Genomic DNA, 18,049 nt, shown 5'->3' on the forward strand with positions numbered 1-18,049 from the left:
TCTCGTGCTTTATTCTCGTAAGGCCAGAGAGAAAAGCAGTGCTTTTGCATGCTCTTAAAATGTGGGTTGAATCTGATTTTCGTGTTGTTTTAAGAATGTTACTAAACAGTTGGGTTTTTCCTTTCACTAATCGTTCCAAAATTCAGATAAATGTGTCACTACTTTTAGAGCTTTTGCCTATTGTGAGCCAGTCATGGAACTTCTGCAAAGTGCTTTCAAAAAGAGAGTCAATCTGTGCACACCACAAAACTGACCTTCAGAGAAATGGTAGAAGTGCGTCTGTGCTTTCTGTGGCGTTACGTTGGCCATCTGTAGGCCAGAGGAGCACGAGGAGCACTGGCACTCCATCTATTGTTTCTGCTTTGGTTGGGAGGAACTTCTCTAGTTCCTCTGATCAGGTGAACGGTCTTATGTGTTAGTGGAGCTAAAGCCCCCCCCCGGGAGTGAGTAACAAGGATGGGATGAAGATTGGTCTTCTCCATCCAAGAGCCCAGGTCGTAGTGGGCTTCGTAGCGACTCCCAATGTGCAGGAGGCACAGCGTGCTGTGTGCGAACTGAGGGCTCCCACCAAGGTTCAAATACTGACTTTTCCCTAACAGCGAAACAAAACTGGGTTAACAAAACCCACTTAGTCTAAACAGGAAAACTGTCATGACTCAAGCTTAGTTTAACCTCTGGAAAGGGCTCCGGTTTTGTTACTCTGCCCACGTGAGGTCTTCTTCCCATTTTTGTCTCTTCCCCTGCACCCTCCTGTTGCTCTTCCCAGCTGGGTCTGAGTCTGGAGCAGGGCGCTGCAGGCCAGAGAAGCTGCTGTGGATTCGCTGAGGCTGGAGAAGGTAATTCCTGGGGGGTGAGCAGCTCTGCCGCACCATGGAACTGAGGAGTGGTAACTGTTCCGCAAAGGCTGAGCTAATCGGGGTTTGGCTCACTTGTTTCTAGGCGTTGCTGAGTAAGGGCCGGAGCTGAGGTCACCGACCGCAGAGCCGGGGGTCTGGGATGCTCCGTGATCCTGGTGGCAGTTTAATCTGTGCTTGCATTGTGCGTAAACCTGATTGCCCAAAGATTCTACTTAGTAAAGGTCACTCTAGAAAGCAGACAATATAGGTTTTTCAGCATTTAACAAGATGATGGGCAGGTTTTGCATGGTTTGATTTCTGTATTTCAGCAGTAAATAGTGTAGCTTAACTTCCCTTCTTGCCCAAATAGACCTTAGAGGTTTCTAGCTCAAGCAAAGGCAATGGCAGCACCAAACTAGCCCTTTATTCAAACGAGTGTGCATCCTGGCATTAAAATACACATATGTGAATTCCATCACAGCATGGAACGCCGTGGTTCACCCTTCACCTGCAAGAGGGGTTGTGGATGTTATTTAATCTTCAGAAGACCTTTATGACACGATTAGCAACGATCATAGGCCTTATTTTACACCTCGTGAAAGTGAAGTTTGTTTTTCAAAACCGTTTCTGAGCAACAGCCTCCAGTTTGGGACCTGGAGCTGATGACAGCGCAGCAATGGTGTGCGAGCCTCTGAAAAAAAATTTCTTGCCGTTATGTTTCAAGTGTTGTAGAATTAAAACTTCAGCGAACTAAAGAGCAGCCTGATTGCTGGTGATTTTGCTAACCTCTCTACTCTGTGCGTGTCAAAGCCGGTAGCTTGTACTGTATCGCATGGGGCAGAGGGTCCGGGTGATGTGGGGTCGCAACCAGGAGCATCTCTGAGTTTGGTACATCCATTTCCGATCACACATCGGATCCCTTCAGCTTCCTCTGTCCCTAGGAGCAAGAGCTCGCCTGCGCCGACCCCTTCGGTCCCTGTGCTCGGGCTGAAACGGCACGGTGTCGGTACGAGAACAGGGAAGGTATGTTACTGAATGGGGTGAAAGCTTTAATTTTTTTGAGCGTTGGGTTGAGTGGCATTAATAGTCATTAATATCTATTATAGCTAATATATAGCTATATAGCTAATTAATAGCTGCGTTTGAATTGCAATTCAAGTTACTTGTCCGGTTAAAAGTGAACTCAAATAAGCTTTACTCTGCAGGAAATGTTATTTAAAATGTTTTGATACTGAACCACATAAATCCACTCTCGCAGAGCTCTGTGCAACACGAGAAGTGGAAAAAACCCCAAAACCCAGCTGCAGGAGCTCTGTGCACTGTCTGCAAACAAACTTTTTTCCAACACTTTCTTTAAACGCCGGCTGGCCGTCGGGGATCTTGTGACGGAGCAGGGCTGCCAAGGGCCGTGTTTTGCAGGGGCTCGGGAGGGGGTTGTCGCATCTGGGAGCCGGGTTGCGGATGCAAAACATGTGGTTTTGAGGGCTGGGGGGGAGCTTTCCTAGGCAAATATATTTCCTGAACAAATATAAATGTCTGCCATGTGCAGGGGAAACCTGCTGATGTTATTGCAGCGAACCTTCGACCTGCAGATGGGGAGCTGCTCTGCGCCGAAGCCGCTGTGCGAGGAACGTGCTGCGAGCCACGAAGCCGGGTCTGTGCGGTCTGCGGGGCAGCGGGACGGGGCGGGCACCGAGCTTTGCAGAACGAGGGCAAGCGCAAATCAATGGGAAAAGGTGAAATTTTGCGGGAATTTGGGTCACCCCCAAAGCTCCCCATCTCAGCAAACGGAGCTGCTGTTTGTGCCCCGGGGAGCAGGACGTGCCCCGGCCCCCCAGCTCCGCAGGGCACGGCTGGGAACCAGCGTTCTCCCAGCAGCCGCTCGCTGGGGCGAGGCTGGTCTGGCCGTCGCCTCCTCCCAGGCCTGCGTTAATCAGCTCTTCCCTCTGATGGTCCAGTGAGCAGAATCGCACTGGGTGGCACGCTCCACGTCGGTACCTCTGTACCTGGCGCTGTAGACCTGCCCTGCTGGCCTACTGGAATTACCTTCCCTCCCTTTCTTCCCCTTTTACCTTCCTCAATTCCCCACTTTTTTTTATGATCCCCAAAAGTCCAAAGTCTACAGTATTTTGCTTTTGGTTGTTCCTCTTCTGTCCGTCGGGGATGTACCCCCGGGGGCAGCGGTACCAGCTCGGGGTCGGCAGGAGAAGGATGTTCCTGGTGGTTGATTCAGGGGGAGCCACATTTCGTCCCTGTGCCGGGGGGACAGTCCTTGAATCCCGCTGCTTTGCCGCCAACCCGTCGCTGCTTTGCTGATTAAAATCCTGCAGCGAGTTCGACCCTAAATACTGTTTCTCTGCCATGATAATCGACTGAAAATGCGCACGTGTGAGCCACAGCCCTCCCGCGCTGCTCTGCCTTATCGCCCCTGCCCCTCCTGCTCCCAGGCTGACCAAACTGATGGATTTTGCTTTAGCAGCAATTTTTTTCCCCCTTTTCCCCTCTCTTCTATAGTGAAAAGTTTCTCACAGTGTAGAGGCTGGAGACTCAAATTAATGCCCTTTATTTGCCTACCCATAACATACAAAACCAAAAGGTCTCTCACGTCATCCTTTCAATGTTTACTAAAATAGAGACTTTGCTCGGCAGACCTCTCCTTCACCGGCCAACACTCACGCTGGAGGTTAACAGCTCCCCACGTTAATGATTATCTTTCCTTGTTTGCGCAGTGTTTCGGAGGCAAACCATGCAGGTGCGGCTCCCCAGGGAACTGCCGCGGGAAACACGCAGTGTCTGTGGGCAGGGACCCGTCACCCCCCCAGCTCCGCTCCCCGGGAGCACCCGGCACGGACCGCGGGACGGCGGCCGCTGTGACACCCCCTCTCAAAATAGCCATTTCTAATCTCCCCCGAGGCCGTTAATCGCGTTTCTAATCCAACAAAGCTGTCCGTACTGTAACACGCCGCGATTCCCAGGCCTTCGTTAGGAACCCACCCCCCCGGTTGCAGCGTTCACTGGGTCAGGGGATGGATGGCAACGTTTCCCTGGGCAGAAATAGCGGCGAAACAAACGTTCTGAGAGACAGATCTGAGACGGCGGCTGGTGCCGTGACCTGGCTGTGCTTTACCTGTGAGAGCTGAGCGTTACCCAAGGCTCATCTGTGTAAAAGCAAAGTAGAGCACACCGCCATCTCCCAGTCTGGGGACTGGAAGCAATCTCTGCTCTTCTGCAGACAAACGCGATAGCTGGTCCTCTCCCATCGCTTTCAAATTAGATAGACATGCCCTGGAGACGTGTGACTGTCAAAGATTTCTGGGCAGCCTCACGGGAGCAGAGGTTTTACCCCCCGTACCCTGGCTGGATCCCAGCTGCGGTGGTCGCGTCTGCCCCTTCCCTGCCTGTCCCTGGGCCTTCTGTCTCGGGCACCCGAGGTATCGCAGCGGGGTGGGGGGACAGGGCTGCTGTGGGCAGCTTGCACACAAGTATGTGATACTTGCAGTATTAACGAGGTTCCCTCTGGCAAAAGGCACTACATAAATGTAAACTCATCGCTCACAAGGCGATGCAGCATCCTCACGCACGGCTGTATTAGGGAGGCAATGGGCTGTTAAATCTCCTCCTGCTGCCGGAGCTGTCAGAGGCTCCCGGCATCCCAGGATGCTGGTTTTGAGGCTCTGCTTGAAGAGATGCAGCTCCTGGGGGGCTCAGGGGCGGAGGCTGCAGGGATGGTGGGGACACAGTGACAGGGGCTGGACGGGGGCTCGGCAGCGCCCTGTTGCGCTCGGCGGGGGGAGGATGGGGTGGCTGAGCCCATCTGGGGGTGTGCTTGGCTGTTCCCGGTCCGTGGGGATGCGCTGGGCCATTCCCAGTCCGTAGGGCTGTGTCCCGGCTGCAGCGGGACAGGGCGGCGTTGGGGAGCTGGGGATGGCAGCCAGCGCTTTCCCCACCCCAGGGCTTGTGTCCCCGCGCGCAGGTGGCGGCGAGGGAAAGCCGCGTCGCTCCCGTGCCTGCACAGGCATTCCAGGCAGAGCCACCCCCGGCCCCGGGTTTGCAGGAGCCGAGGGGAAGGTTCAAAGGCACCATGCGCTGGAGCCGCGGTGGAGAGCGGCAGCGCGACGCCTCCCTCACACCAACCCAGGCAGGGAAAAAAGGTGTAATAGCACTTGGGACACGAATTGAGACGTGCGAGCGCTGCAGATAACCCAGCACCGCTCATGTCGGCCCCCGCTGCCTCCCTCCACGCAGCTACGCGTGCTGCAGCAGCCGGGGGAAGAGGATAAATACAGCGTGTTTTGTTTCTTTATTTAGCATGGTCCTTCCAAGAGGCTCCAAGGTCTTGCACGCGGGGTTTTACTGAGCTTGCTCTTTATCCGCCTCTGCCCATGTCCCTGCGGGTCCGGTTTGGTGGCCGTGGCTTCCCTCCGGCCGGGAGAGTTCCCTGGGGCCAAGGGGTCTGGGGCAGCCTCTGTGGTGCCTGGATCGATGATCTCAAAGGTCCTTTCCAACCATGAAGATTCTGTGATTCTATGATTCTATGATTCTACGACCGGCTGGCCTCCCCGGGGGCTTTGCTTTGGCATCTTGCTGCTGATGCTTGGCCATATATTTCAGCCTCATTTTGCCGTTCCTCCCCCCCGTCCCCCTCCCCTTATTAACCCTGTTCAGCCGGTGCTCGGGATGTCTCCCATGCCCTGTGATTTCCCCAAGCCCCTGTTGCATCCCCAGGCTCTCCCCTCCATTCCTGCTCGGCCCCGTGCCCCGGCTCCCAATGGCCGCTTGTGCCTTGTCCCATCCCGGTGCCCGTGCAGCCCGGACTGCACATGGGAGCAGTGGAAAGGAAACAAAACTGTTATCCAAAGTTTAACGTGGGCCCTGTGCAGGGGAGGTGTGAGGCTGGCATCATGCTCCTGCCCCACGCCGTGGGTCCTGCTGGCTGTAGCCAACATGGGAGCCCCCACCTCTCTCAGCCCCACCCCTGGCCTGGGCAGACCCCGTGGGGTGCGGGGCTGGCGTGTCCCCCCACACAGGGTGCTGCCGGACCCGGGCAGTGACTCGTTTGGCCGCTCGGGGCTCTGTGGGGGGGGTCTCACTTGGTTCTCGCCTCGGCAGTGGCAGTTTCGCCCAGGCAAGGGCTTCTGCTCCCTGCCCCGCACGGCACGGGGCGGCCGGCACTCGTGGTCCTTGTCCCTGCATCTGATCGCATCAGGCCACAAACTTGCAGCAAAACTACCTGCCCCATCCTTCGGTTTCCTAGAAATCCAGTGGCCAGCTTGGCAAGCAGAAAGCCAGCCCGCAGGACCTGTGGGATCAGCAGAGCAGGGGCTGTTACATGCCCTTGTGCAACAAGGCCTTTGCAGCTGTGCCGGGGGGTGTTTTTCAGTCTTTGCTTTTTCTGCTGGAGCTATAGAGGCAGCGCAGCCCTCCCCAGCGGAGCAGAGGGACGCAGCCTGTGGGCAATCGGGTGTTTGAGCTGCGTCCGGCCGCCGGAGCCCACGAGGCCGCCCTGCCGGCGACCGTCACCGCCCGGGCATGGCTCCTCCGCTGCCGGCCTCGGCACGGGGCAGGCTGCCAGCAGCCCGGGGGGGACAGGGATGGGGGCAGGGACAGGGATGAGGATGGGATGGGGATGGGGATGGGGATGGGGAGGGGGACCGGAGCTCCCGCTGGGGACCAGCCCAGGTTCACAAGCTGCTGGTGCTGCCCCGCAGCCCTTAACTGCTCAGGCCAGAGGCGCCGGGAGAGAAACGATTTTGGTGCCAGGAACATAACCTGAGGTGAGGCTGCAGCAACGGGGGGTGGCCGCGTGCCCAGCCGTCCTGCTGGGGGGTGGGAGCCCCAGAGCCTTTCTCCAGCCCTGACTGCATCTCTGACTGCACAGCAACCCTCCCCTTGCCATCACTTTCCTTTGCACATCTTGGCTTTTCTTTCCTCTTTGCCTTTTTTTTCCTCTCTTCTCTTTTTTTTTTTTTTTTTCCTTTTTTCCTTTTTCCTTTTCCCCCTCTCCTCTCCTCTGTCCCCCATTCTGCTCTGCCACAATCAGAAAAAGCCCAACAGCCTGGAGCAGTTCCTGGCTTTGTGAGCCGCCGGTGCCCAGCAGCGCCCTGGCCTGGCTTTGTCTCGTCACCCGCTCCCGGGGAAGGAGCAGCCCTGGCCAAGGGAGGGAGCGGGGCCGGCGCAAGGTGCAACATCCGAGCCCTCCGGCCGAACGAGCTGTTGTCCTGGCGCCTGTTACTGAGCATTAACACGCTGCGGTTTTGCCACTCAAAAATCCCAAGACTTGTAACAAGAGCCAGGGCTTTACCCGGCACTGTCGGCGTGAAGGGCTTCATGGAAACTTCTCCGGTTTCTGTGGATGTCAGCTCTGAAAGCCAAGGTTGTCTATCTATCTCCCCTGCGCCGTGCGTGGGTCCCTGGTTTGGCCGATGGCCGAGAGGCGAGGGCAGCAGCCGGGCTGTGCGAGTGTCTCCCGCTTTCACACCAAGGGTCGGTGGCATCTGCCCCGGGGCTGGCCCGGCTGGGCTTCCCGGGCACCAGCAGCCACCAGCAATATCAGTAGAGCTGGTTGTTACCCCTCCTCCACATTTTTTTCCCCATTTTCCACTCTTTTTCCTATTTTCACATGAAGTCGAGCTGCACAAATGTTTGATCCCTTGAGATGCTGGACGGAGAAGCGGAGTTGGGCTCCTTTCTCCTGGGGAAATCTCCCTGGGGCCGGCACCGCCTGGCTCCAACACTGCCTAAAACCTGGTGAAACGCCCGTGCCCGGAGTGCCCGCAGCCCCGGGCAGGTGACGGGACGGGTGCTGGAGCCACCCAACGGGCAGGGACACGGACCTGAGGCCCGTCCCTCTGCTCCCCACGGCAGCACCCTGCCACCGCCCCGGACGACGTCTCCTCGGTACGAGCTCGGAGTGGCACCTGCCTTGGCTTCGCCGCGGCCCCCGCGGGTTCTTGCGCTACAGGATTGATTTTAACGGCAGGTGAAAGGCGTTGGGCGCGGAGGCGCCGTGCGAGCGGGGCTGGGGCGGGCGCCGGTTCCTCGAAAGAGCCAGCAGCCCCGCGAGCCCCCACCCTTGGAAAAACACACACGCTGAAAAAATAATCAGGCCAAGCTGTAGCAACGTGTAACTTGTTTTGTTATAGATCAACTGCTGCAATACACCCCAGGCACTTTGCTGAACTGCCCGATTAACCTACTCTTCCAATGCTTTTGGGTTTTTTTAAGACAGTCGCATCACCAGCTGCCATCTGTGCTTTTACGGGGAGGTCACAGACTGCAGTTCGTCCTGCTGCTGCGCATCCCCGGGCAGGAGGCAGGAGCAGGGGGGACCATGTCTAAGGACGCCAGCCCTGGGGCCGTGGGACACGGCCGTGGCCAGGAGCCGAGACCCATCCTCTCAGTGCTGAGCAGAAACGCCGTGTATCGGCGGTTTAATCCCTCCCGGAGCATCTGCCGTCTCCCGGCAGTGGCTGCCGCAGCCCCTGCGCCCCCGCTGCCGGGGGGGGCCTCTCCTTCGGCAGGGCTCGGGTGCCGCCGGAGCGCAGGAGGGTTTTGCTGGCCCCACAGTCCCTCTGGGGACACCCCCGTCCCCAGCACGGGCTGCCGTCGTCTTGGCAGGACCTGAGTGCTCCGGCTCCCAGCGGATTTCCCCAGACTCGCCAAGTGTCTGCAGAAAAACCCAGTGATTTATTCTCGACAGCTTGGCTGGGCGGAGAAAAAAACATGTTCCTCTTTACGTCTATTCTTAATTTTAGTTGTTTGGTTTTGGTTTTTTTTTTTTTATAACAGAGGTTGCCAATAATAATACAGCAGGAACCGCTCCCAGCCCCATAACCGCCCGGTTTCTACCCTTTTCTGTAGCCGGTGCCAGCCCGGTGTCTGCTGACGAAGCGTCGGCAGCGACGCAGCCAGGGATTAGCGACGGTGTGAGCTGACCGTGCCCCCCGGCCCCGCACGGCGGTGGGGATGGCGGGTGACACCCGGCCCGTTGCTGCCATTTGCAGCCACCCGGAGTGACAGCTGCCCCCTGCCCCCCCCAAATATCTGGCTATGGAAATACGGCCGGATGAAATGCAAAACCAGCACAGACAGATAGGGCTTACAGGCCAGTGCGTCAGGGTGGGAGTTTTCCAGGAATACATTTATACTGGAACTAAGAAGAGGGTTCCCAGCCTTTTTGGTCCCTGGGGGGCACCTGCTGAGTCCCGGACCCAGGAAAGGCCCTGCCGCGATGGGCCGCGGAGCAGCCGGGGCAGTTGGGCTCAGTTCCCTCGTTGTTGGCGGTTCCCTCGTTTTCCCCAGGTGGGGGGCTCTGCATCCCCCAGACCCGGCCTGGATAACTACGCTGGGTGCCTTTTGAGGGGGGAATAAGTGTCCTAAAATGTGACCCTCCGGGTTATTCACTATGTAAATGTATGCTCTAAAATAATCACAGCTGTAAAAGTTAATTAACAACTTCTTTGTGTCTGTGCCTGCCTCCTTGCAGAGCTCCGCAAGGTCTGTGGCCACGAAGCACAGTCAGAAAAGAGCTTTTTCAGCTGAGAACCTGGGAACGATGGAGACCGAGAGACAGCCCAGGGCTGGTGAAGGTGGAGCCGGATGGAGAAAGCAGGATTGTTGCCTGGGGTGAGGCTGGCTTTGCCCAAACTGGGGCAGGGACGGGCCAGCACCCAGCCACGCTCCTGCCGGCTGGATCCCCGCAGCACCTGGACACGATGCCGCTGGCTCTGGGCAAGGAAAAGCCGCGTCCCTTTGACCGTTGATGCTCGGGAGTCCCCTTGGCCACCAGCCCCTCTCCCTGGCAGCCCCGGCTCCCCCTGCCCTCCCCGGGGGTGGCCACAGAGTTTGAACCCCCCAATGTCGATGCTGCCTGGGGGTGGGCGAGGGGAGCGGGCTCATCCCGCACCCGGTGCTGGGGCGGCCAAGATCCCCTCCCCGCAGGCCTTGGGCCACCCCTCCCTGCCCGGCGCTGGCCCACAGACCCAGCTGCATCCCGGGCTGTGCAACAGCTAAACACTGGGAAACTGGGCGGCTGCCAAGGACTTTGATCCCCAGCCATAAAAACCTCCTCCGCAAGCCAACTTCTCTTGCGAAACAGCCTCCTGGGGGGCTGAGCCCACACGTGCGGCCCCGGGAAAGGGGGTCCGGCTGGTCACCGTGGCATGGCCGCAGCCCGTCCCGTGTCATCGCACCAATACCTGCCGCTGCCTTGGGCTGCTCCCAGGCGCTGCCGCCGCCTCCACGGAGCATCCGCACGCACCGGCCGCGGCAAGGCCAGCGGAAACATTCCCAGTCGGGAAACACCAGGCAGAGAGAACATTCCCAGTCGGGAAACACCAGGCAGAGGGCACGTGCCCGGTGTGGCACTGAGCCCCTGGAGGCGACGGCGGGGCCGGGTGTCAGCGTGGCAGAGGGCGGCCGGAGCAGCGGCACCAACAGCTGCGTTGTCAGGGGTGGATGTTAGGGTCTGCCTTAAAAACCCTAAAAAAGGGTGGGCTTTTTATTAATAGTCTTTGGATTCTTTTGATTTTTGGTGGTTTTTTTCCTTTTTTTTTCTTTCCAAGGGTGCTCAGCAGCCGCAGCCAGCCCTTCATGGGTGCTGCTGGGCTGTTTGTCGGTGGGAGCCCTGCACGGTGCTGGATGCAGGGTATCAGCCTGGACGGGTGTGAGGAGCCAGAGGTGATCCCTGCTAAAAAGCTCAGTGAGACACTGATGAACGATTTCTTTTTCCCATTTTTGTTATCTTTATTTTAATTCCAGCACCATCCAGCATGCTGGTGGAGTGGGGCCTTTGATGTTATTTAGAGGCAAAGGTGGGAAACGAAGGGATTTTTTTGCGAATGCCAGATTGCAGCTTGATCAAATCAGGGCAAAATGGGGTCTGCACAAACCTGGATGTGTAAAGAGAGGGCAGAAGAGCATCTGGGGCTTCTCATAACAGGAAGCATCCCACTGAGGCAAACACAAACCCCATCCCACCGGCCAAAATGCTGCCTGATCCTCCGAGAAGGTGATGGCCCCCCCACGTTGCTGCTGCAAACATCCCGGTTCCAGGCGGACACAGAAGGAGCGGGACCAATGCTCCTGGTCACGGCCAGCGCTGCCGTGAGCTGCTTTTGTTTCTCCACTCCGTGGTTAAACCTCAATTTTCCCTGTTCTTGCTAGTCACTTTTATTAGCATTTCTGCTCCTTTATTTCTAACCACAGCCTCGTCTCACACCCACGGACACACGCATCAGCGAGACGCCTCTGCACTGGGGGCTGATTGTCCTGGGGATGTGCCTTGACCTGCCGCCGTGTCCCCATCGGCCCCCGGGCCCGAGGAGTCGAGGGCATCGGTGCCGTAAAGCCTTTAACATCACACCAGTGTCACCTGTGTCACCTACCTGTGGCTCCCCAAGCACGGCAGTAACTCTGGTTTTCCACTCTGCCGAGGAACCTGTGTGTCACCCAGCGCTCCCCTCCCTGTGCCCCCGCCGCTGGGCTCCAGCGTAGGCACTCGCCTCGTGCCTGGGTTTTGTGATTTTGCAGCCCAGAGCGGCTCCCTCCAGGGCGGGCGCTTCCCCCACCGGGTCCCGCTGGGTCTCAGGAGCTGCTGCTGCCAGCTGGGACGCAGCAGAACGGGGTGCTTTGGTGCCGAGCAGGGGTGCGTGCGCAGGGCTGGGGCTGCGGCAGCACGGGAGGGTTTCCCCAGCTGCACCTTTCCTTTTCTGTACACCCTCCCCCCGCCGGGGTTCCCAGCGATCGGGGCGAAATCAGGGTTTGTCTCCGCGTCGGCCCCCGCGCAGCGTCTGCAGAGACGGGCCCGGTTGTGGCGCCAGCGGAGGGGATGGAGGCAGCGTGGCCACCATGGCACCTCGGCCAGGGCCACGGCACCGACACCGCTCCCGGCCCGTTCTCCAGAGGAGGGGCATTTTTAAAAAACAACAAAAAAACCCCAACAAAACAAAAAACCCAAAACCAAACAGACAAAAAAAAAAAATCCCAACCCCAAACATGTTTTTAAGGAGAAACAACGGTTAGAAACACTGTTAAGCTGTGGAGACAAAGCACCAAAAATAGCATCCAAAGTTTCCTCGGTGTGCTGTCCCTGCAGGCAGCCTGCACTATATTTGTCTTCACTTGCCATTTCTGCTGCAATCAATTTGCAATTGCCGCTGGCGAGGAACCCATCTATTAAAAGCTCGACTGAGATCTGTGGCGAAGATGTCTGTAATAAAAAAATCTGGCCGTTCGTTAAAAAAAAAAAAAAAAAAAGAAAAGGCATCCTTCCCTGCAGATCCTCCCGGCCCCAACAGAATCCAGTAAAATCGTCACTGGCCACGCCGGGAGCAGCCGTGGTCCAGCGCAGGTTCCCTTCCAGGAGGGGAGGGGTTTGTGCTGCAGCCTCTCCGAGCCGTGGAAGCCCTTGGCGTTGGCTGCGTGTCGGTGCCTTATCTCCGCGATTCGCTGCAGGCCGCCCCGGGGAGGCAGATTCCTCCCGGGTCAATTGCTTTTATCATAAAAACAAATGTTTTCTATCATCCCTTTCATCATTTCAGGATGAAAGCGCAGATAGCAATCACGCGATGCTCCGCGCTGCCTTGGTGGGCTGGCTCTGGGCGCTCCCCGCAGAAACGGGGCAGGGGCGACGGGGAAGGACATGGGAGCCTGGAGCAGCCCCTGCCTTTGCCTAAATGGGATGCCCATGGGATGCCTAAAAAAACAGCCCCACAGGGGTCTGCGGAGGCAGCTCAGCCCTGGCTCTTTGCCCCGAAGGTCACGGCCAGGGCTGACACCCGCCCGGCTCCTGCCAGCCCTCGGCCCCACGGGGTCCCCCCGAGGGGGACACGGAGGGAGGCAGGAGGGGACGGTCCCCCTGAGGAGGCCGAAGGCACACAGCCGGGGTGGCCAAGCAAAACAGTGGCGGCGGGGGGACACGACTGCTGCCTATAAATAGCACCGGGAAGCAAGCATTAGGGAGGGAAAAAAGCTATTCAAGCTAAAGGACAATGTTGGCACAAAAGCAAATAGATATAATTAGCCATTAATAAATGAAGGCCAAAGATTAGAGAAAGTATCTTATATCAGAAAAGTGAGAGCTCGGAAGGCTTTCCGGGGGGGGAGTAGGGGAGAACTTGACCTGCCTTTAAAACAGGCTGCGGCTATTTTTCAAAAGCCATTAAGTTATGAGCTGCCAAAGGCAGCCTGCTGTGATTGCAGATGAGCCTTTTTTTCTGTGTAAAAGGGAAGATTTGGCCTCTCGATGACGTCAGGAGCTGCAGAGGGCCCTGGGAAGCCGCCCTGTGCACAGCCCCAGGGGTACAGCCCCGATCCCACCAATTCCACCCATCCATCCCAGCCCTTCGCCGCCCTGCCCGCGGACCAAACCTGCCCGAAGGGATGCCATAATGCCCAAAGCTTCCCAGCGGCGCTGGGAGGGGGCGGCGGGCGCCGGCCCCTTGACGCAGGCGTGTCCCAGCCCAGGACGAGGGGCCTGGGAGGGTTTCTTCTCACCATGGCTGAGGCATCGGGCTGGCAGTGGAGGCTCCGGCCAGCCCGACCCACAGCGGCCAGCGAAGGGCCACATCCTGCACCGCCGGCCCCGTGTGGCCAGCCAGGGACGATGCCCCCGCGCCTTCCCCATCGCCGGAAAATGTCAAAGCAGCTGGCCTGGCGCCGTGCATACAATAAAACCCCGCAGCAACGCAGCCCCCAGGCCAGCGGCACAGGAAGAGCCCCAGTGGAGGGGCCGGGGGGCCGGGAGAGGTGGCTGATTTTCCTCCCTTTTACAAAAGCAAACCCAGACAAACAAGTACTTGCAGGGACGAGTGACAGCAAGCGCCGAGCTCTCTTGCCTCAGCCCTGCTGACCTTTAGACAGTGACCGTCAGGAGCAAAGTTGGCACCAGCATCGCAGCAGCCCTGAGACTTGGCAAAACTCTGGCCCCAGCCCTGAGCAGTGGCAGGACGGGCACCCGTCATGCCCATACGTGTCCCCGGGCAGGGCCATCGAGGCACAGCCCTGTCCGGGATGCAGGGACTGGTGCCTGTGGGACACCCGCCTTGTGCCCACGGCAGCCCTCCACCCCAGCCCCACTCCACGAGCCCCGTCCCTGCGCCGTCCCCTTGGGAAAGACCAGGGTGGAGACCCCCAGGGTGTCCCCATGGGAGCTCAAACCCCGGCCTGCGTGGCGGCACCGCAGTGCAGCTCCTCGGGGATCGCTGCGAGCAGTCTGGTGCTGCTCTGCCCACACGAGCCCCCGGCAGCTCCGCTCAGCAACGGTAAGAGCAGGAGCCCCGTGCGGGGGAGCAGGGGGAGGGACCCCCCTTATCTGCTGCCGTCACTGCAGGCCGCTGCCACGGCTTGGCTTTGCTGCCAGGGGAACTGCGGGATTAACTTCACCTTGACCCTTCACAGAGAGCACGGTGCTTTCTGGAAGACACGTTTTAGCTGAGAAGACATGGTGGGCTTGAGCCCGAATTGTCCTGTCAGTGCTGCAGGAGCAGGTGGGGTCGGTAACGCCGTGACCTCTCTGGCCTTAAACCCGGTGACTCCACCGACCCCTGCGGCAGCAGCATCTCGTGTTGGCCCTCACGGGGCCGGCAGCGCCTCGGCTGCCAAATGCCATTGGTCCTGTGCAGCCACAGGGACCCGTCCTGTCCCGTCCCGCGCCGAGCAGCGCCAGCCTGTGCCCGGGCTGGGGGCGAGAGCTGGGGGGCTGCTGCTGCCCTGAGGACAGCCAGCGCCAGGGCTGGGCTGGGGTGCAGGCAGCAGCGAGCGGCTGTGTGTCCATACGGGTAAGGTGGTGACAGAGAGACGGTTCCTCCTCGGTTGCTATTTCCAGCGGATGAAGTCACCGGCTGCAGCGCCTGAGCTCAGCGCAGGGTGAGTCAGTGCCGGCCCGGCCAAGGCACCACGCGCAGCCCCCGCAGCACAGCCGCCCGATGAGCCCTGTGGTGGCTGCCATGGCCACGTCCTTGTCCCCCCGCGATGCACAAGGGCCGAGCTCAGCGGGGTCCGTGCTTCGCAGCAGAGCGGTGCCACGGCCCCAGCCCCGCCGCAGCACTGCGGGGTGCCCCATGGGCTCAGCCCCCCCAGTCCCACCTCCAGCTCTGGGCAGGAGGGGTCCCGGTCCCCGAGGGCGGCAGGGATGGGGACAGCCGGCTCTGAGCCGGTGGGCTGGCTGTCACGGGGGTGGAGGTGGGTGTCGGGGGCGCAGGGGCTCTGCTCCCCAGGCTCCGGGGGCAGCCTCGGCCCCGGCCCTGTCCCACAGCACAGGGCGGTGAAATCCTGCGGCACAGCCACGATAACAAATTCTCTCTCTGAAGAAAGAGAGGAAGCGAGAAATCCCTGTCCGCCCAGTGCGGCGTAACCCGTTGCTGGCCGGGGCAGGCGGCTGCCGCCTCCTTCCTGCTCGGCCCGATTTAGTTTGTTTGCCTTCGCCAGAGCAAACAGTGTTGAAACCTGAGGGGTGTTTGGCAAATCCCCCCCTTGCTTACAAAAGCTGCTTCCTGGCACAGGGTTTCTGGCATCCTGTTCCTTCCAAACACGGCTCGGCCACAGCTCGTCTGCGTTTAGCCCTGGAGTCCCTCACGCTGCTGCTCAACCCCTGGCCACGGACCAGGCATCTGCCGCCTCCAGGCACCAGCGCAGGCAGCGTTAAACCAACGCGCTGCTGCTTTTGAGCCAAAGCCCCGCACTTCCCTGCAAGGCCATCCACACGCAACCGTAAAACCCGCAGCTGCCCTGAACAACTCCTGCAGCTCCGGGGCCAGCCTTCACCGCGCCGTCCTTAAAGCCTCAGCTCTGGCGGCACAAACGGCATCGACTCAGAGCAGATCTCCCGGCAGCCGCGCCAGCCACAGCATTGTGCCGCACGTTTCCTACAGGCCCACGGGCTCTTCCGAAGATTCCGAAAAGCTTTTGCTGCTATTATTTCTGCTCTTGATAGTGCTTTCCCTGCTAGGCGAGGGACACAGAGCCTTAGCACGCTCCCTCGGTTCCACGAGCGGCCCTCGGTGCAGAGCCATGTGCCAGGGCAGCTCGCCCAGGGGACACCCGTCGCCTGCAGGAGCCCTGCCACCACCCAAAAAATGGATTTTTGTTTCCTGCCGGCAGCTTTTCAGCCAGCCGAGGGGTGTTTGACCACTGCTCTTCAACAGAGGCTGCATCAGAGCTCAGTCCACGGACACTGGGCTGAAGCCCAGGGGACCAAACGGGTGTAAATGCCCCCTCGCCTGGGCAGAGAAGGGGGTGCTCATCCTGGCTACTCTCCCTGAGCTCTCGGGGGCCAAGTTGGGTTGGAAAATGCAGAAATGGAGCTCAGCAGCCCCAGCTGCCGGTAGGGCTGTATTGGAGCCAACACACAGGCACATGCCACCTCATGGCCCACAGGGACAGGCACCACCCCATGGCAGGGGCACACAGAGGCACTAAGTGTTGAGAAACCTCTGCAAAAAAACCGCCAGGAGTTGGCCGGGAAGGACCCAGAGAGCAAAATGGATCCCTTCAGGTATCTGGCTCCTCTCTGCGAGGCTCCCGAGGACGCCTGTGCGAGGCGGAGGCACCGCCGTAGGCAGCTGCCTCGGGGCAGGGATGTGTCACCTCCGTGGCGTGCCCATGAGGTCCCCAAGGCAGGGAGTGCTCCTCACCTCCTCCGCCCCACGGGTGCACGCCAGGCTCCGGCGAGGAGTCCCGGCAGAGCCAGCAGCCCTTCCATCCCCCTCCCCATCCTACCCGCCACCGCAGCCGCCTCCGCAGGTATCTGTCCTCTTGTCTCAGCCCCTGCTCTGCTCCCTCTGGCACCAACGGTGTCCCAACAGCAGCTGGTCCAAGGCCCAGACGTCTTCCCCGTGCCCACCATTCAGGCTCAAGAGGACGTGACAGAGAACTCCCGCAGCAGTACCTGGTAGAAGCACGTTTTATGTGGTTTTTAATTCACAGTAAGTAAATGGAGCAAATGCAGCACAGATGGGAAGTGACCCAAGCCGCGCCAGACTGGATTCTGCACGTGCTTCTCTGCTCCACCCCATGGAGCCCCTCGCCCTCACGGCCCAGGGCGGCTTGGGCTCGGGGAACATCCACTGCCTGGTCCCGTCTTGAGAGGAGCTGGAGGGAGAAGCAGGATTTTCTTGGACACTGACACAGAGTTTGACTACTCACAGTTCGTGGTGGGTACCACTATGATGCGACGCTGAAGCAGAGCAATCGCTTGTACGAGCTCCTGCTTCCAAGAGAGCGGGCTGTAGCAATTCGAAGCAGCGGGGAACAGGCAAAATTAAACTGAACAACAACATTTTGGGCTTTTTCTCTTGGTAAATATGGAGACAGAGTTGCAGCTATTTAGCTTGAGCACTACCGGATCAGAGCTGTTTCCCACACAGACAATACCGTGGTCCCCGAGGGGCCAGGCTGAATTCGTGCCAGGAAAGGCCGAGGCGAGGAGCGGAGTCTCCTGCGAGCCCCACATCTCTGCGGCTGCGTGGAAACGAGCGGCCACGGCTGCCAGCCCCACCGCACGCCACCGCCTTCTCCAGGGCGTTTTGTGCTCGTGGTGCCAGGTCTCAGGAGACGATTAACCTACTGGTCACCCAGTGCCTCAGCCTTCCAGCAAAATGACTCAGGTATGGAGCGAGGCAAAGTAAGAGAGCGCTGGTGTTATTCTAATCAAGGCCAGACAAAAGCTACTTCAGCCTCTGGTTAAAATCCTGCTTTTTTCTCTCTAAGCGCATTTACTGGAAAAATGTCAAAGACAAAGAATGTAAAAATGTGCTTACAAATAGCACAGCAGTTCCCAGGAGTGAGTTTCTGCAGCAGGGCTGCACAATTCCTGCCTATCCCTCCGGCCACGGCAGGAGCTGCTTCGGGGATTCCTTCACCACACTGCCCTTGCTGGAGCCAGGCGACAAGAGGGGCAGCAGAGGTTTCAGCAAAGCCTCCTGCCTCCCCTTGCCCGACGCGGGTGGTGGAAACTCTGCAAGTTGCCCAGCAAAGAGCCAGGTTTTGCAACAACGAGGGCTACGCCACACTGCCCTGCTCTCTGGGCACCCACCTCGTGCCTTCAGTATAGGTCACCATTTCCCCCGTCTTTAGCCAAGAGCTTGTGTCACCGTGTCCCTGCGGGAGCACCGGCAGACCAGCCCGGATCCAGGCTGAGTGGGGAACAGAGGCTGAAGAGCTTTACCCCCCGCTTAGAGCAAAACTAAAAGGGTTACGCTCAGCCCTTCCTCCAA

This window comes from Rissa tridactyla, chromosome 13, assembly GCF_028500815.1.
Source record: "Rissa tridactyla isolate bRisTri1 chromosome 13, bRisTri1.patW.cur.20221130, whole genome shotgun sequence".
Taxonomy (NCBI): domain Eukaryota; kingdom Metazoa; phylum Chordata; class Aves; order Charadriiformes; family Laridae; genus Rissa; species Rissa tridactyla.